This window comes from Drosophila persimilis, unplaced genomic scaffold (assembly GCF_003286085.1).
Source record: "Drosophila persimilis strain 14011-0111.01,24,50 unplaced genomic scaffold, DperRS2 tig00000124-arrow-pilon, whole genome shotgun sequence".
In the NCBI taxonomy this organism is placed as follows: Eukaryota; Metazoa; Arthropoda; class Insecta; order Diptera; family Drosophilidae; genus Drosophila; species Drosophila persimilis.
In genome coordinates this window covers 1,338,217-1,341,753 of record NW_020825294.1, presented here as the reverse complement: position 1 = coordinate 1,341,753, position 3,537 = coordinate 1,338,217, and positions in this window count along the sequence as shown.

Sequence of the window (3,537 nt, the reverse complement as noted above, 5' to 3'; positions counted from 1 at the left end):
TTGTTATTCTTGATTTTTATTGGATAATTGTTATTATAACTGTTATTCTTGATTTTTATTGGATAATTGTTATTATAATTGTTATTCTTGATTTTTATTGAATAATTGTTATAATAATTGTTATTATAATTGTTATTCTTGATTTTTTTGAATAATTGTTATAATAATTGTTATTCTTGATTTTTATTGGATAATTGTTATTATAATTGTTATTCTTGATTTTTATTGAATAATTGTTATAATAATTGTTATTCTTGATTTTTTTGAATAATTGTTATAATAATTGTTATTCTTGATTTTTATTGGATAATTGTTATTATAATTGTTATTCTTGATTTTTATTGGATAATTGTTATTATAATTGTTATTCCTGATTTTTTTGAATAATTGTTATAATAATTGTTATTCTTGATTTTTTTGAATAATTGTTATATAATTGTTATTCTTTATTTTTATTGGATAATTGTTATTATAATTGTTATTCTTGATTTTTTTGAATAATTGTTATAATAATTGTTATTATAATTGTTATTCTTGATTTTTTTGCATAATTGTTATAATAATTGTTATTCTTGATTTTTATTGGATAATTGTTATTGGATAATTGTTATTATAATTGTTATTCTTGATTTTTTGAATAATTGTTATAATAATTGTTATTATAATTGTTATTCTTGATTTTTTTGCATAATTGTTATAATAATTGTTATTCTTGATTTTTATTGGATAATTGTTATTATAATTGTTATTCTGATTTTTATTGAATAATTGTTATAATAATTGTTATTCTTGATTTTTTTTGAATAATTGTTATAATAATTGTTATTCTTGATTTTTATTGGATAATTGTTATTATAATTGTTATTCTTGATTTTTATTGGATAATGTTATTATAATTGTTATTCTTGATTTTTATTGGATAATTGTTATTATAATTGTTATTCTTGATTTTTATTGGATAATTGTTATTATAATTGTTATTCTTGATTTTTATTGGATAATTGTTATTATAATTGTTATTCTTGATTTTTATTGAATAATTGTTATTATAATTGTTATTCTTGATTTTTATTTGATAATTGTTATTATAATTGTTATTCTGGATTTGTATTGGATAATTGTTATTATAACTGTTATTCTTGATTTTTATTGAATAATTGTTATTATAATTGTTATTCTTGATTTTTATTGAATAATTGTTATAATAATTGTTATTATAATTGTTATTCTTGATTTTTTGAATAATTGTTATAATAATTGTTATTATAATTGTTATTCTTGATTTTTTTGAATAATTGTTATAATAATTGTTATTCTTGATTTTTATTGGATAATTGTTACTATAATTGTTATTCTTGATTTTTATTGAATAATTGTTATAATAATTGTTATTATAATTGTTATTCTTGATTTTTTTGAATAATTGTTATAATAATTGTTATTCTTGATTTTTATTGAATAATTGTTATTATAATTGTTATTCTTGATTTTTATTGAATAATTGTTATAATAATTGTTATTATAATTGTTATTCTTGATTTTTTTGAATAATTGTTATAATAATTGTTATTATAATTGTTATTCTTGATTTTTTTGAATAATTGTTATAATAATTGTTATTCTTGATTTTTATTGGATAATTGTTATTATAATTGTTATTCTTGATTTTTATTGGATAATTGTTATTATAATTGTAATTCTTGATTTTTATTGGATAATTGTTATTATAATTGTTATTCTTGATTTTTATTGAATAATTGTTATTATAATTGTTATTCTTGATTTTTTTGAATAATTGTTATTCTTGATTTTTATTGGATAGTTGTTATTATAATTGTTATTCTTGATTTTTATTGAATAATTGTTATTATAATTGTTATTCTTGATTTTTTTGAATAATTGTTATTCTTGATTTTTATTGGATAATTGTTATTATAATTGTTATTCTTGATTTTTATTGGATAATTGTTATTATAATTGTTATTCTTGATTTTTATTGGATAATTGTTATTATAATTGTTATTATAATTGTTATTCTTGATTTTTTTGAATAATTGTTATAATAATTGTTATTCTTGATTTTTATTGGATAATTGTTATTATAATTGTTATTCTTGATTTTTTTGAATAATTGTTATAATAATTGTTATTATAATTGTTATTCTTGATTTTTTTGCATAATTGTTATAATAATTGTTATTCTTGATTTTTATTGGATAATTGTTATTATAATTGTTATTCTTGATTTTTATTGAATAATTGTTATAATAATTGTTATTATAATTGTTATTCTTGATTTTTTTGAATAATTGTTATAATAATTGTTATTCTTGATTTTTATTGGATAATTGTTATTATAATTGTTATTCTTGATTTCTATTGAATAATTGTTATTATAATTGTTATTTTTGATTTTTCTTGAATAATTGTTATTCTTGATTTTTATTGAATAATTATTATTTTTGGATCAAAAAATGTATTATATTATTATTATTTTTGATTTTTATTGTATAATTATTATTTGTGATTTATATTGTATAATTCTTTTTATAATTATTATATTTAATTTTTATTGTATAATTATAATTTTGTTTATATTATAATTATAATTTTTGTTGAACAATGATTATTTCTGATTTTTATTGCTTGTGATTTTTTTTTATGTTTATCATCACAGGCTCCAATTAATGCAAAAACAATGTTGTCCCTGTTTTAAACCTATTTGAACGATATTTTGCAGCTCAGCGTCTTTCTACAGAGACCAAGAATAATAATCATATGCATGAAAACAGGATCTTCATATTAAATAAACGAAATGGGATAAACAAAGGCCTTCATGTCTTCAAATATCAGCAACATTGCGACTGTTTTTGTTCTTGAACTATTTTGTTTAAACCTTGTTTTAGCCAAGATCCATAGAAGCAAGTATTTAGAATAAGCATATTAAGTAAAAAATTGATTCACCAATCGTATACAATTATGTGGGCATGGCTAAATCTTCCATATAGCTGATATTCGACGGAAGATCAAAATTGAGGGAATCGTCGTAATTGTTGAATCGGTAATGGCCCGGTTGACAACATTTAAATCCTCGTCGCTCACATTCAAAAAAGTTAGATTTGGCGCGCACCACTCGGTATACTTTTAAAGTGAGACCGTATATTTCGGTGCTGTTCTGAGGGTCATACTGTAGTGCTAAATGGTATTTTTGTCAATTTCATCAATCTATTAATATAATTTACAATTTTATATAGATATCCAATAAAAGCAAGTATTTCGAATAGGCCAATCATGTATAGAATTGATTCATCAATCGTACAAAATTGAGTGGGCATGGCTAAATGTTCTATATAGATAGTATTATTCAACGGAACAAAGAATTGGTCGTTTTTCGCCGCTGTTTCGCTTTAGCAACAATGAGTCTCATTCTATACACAAACATGTTGCTAATTCCATGCACACATACCCTGGGGGAAATGGATGTTATAGAATTGAGAAAATGTTTGTCATCGCAGGCTCCGTAGGTATCAGGATCGA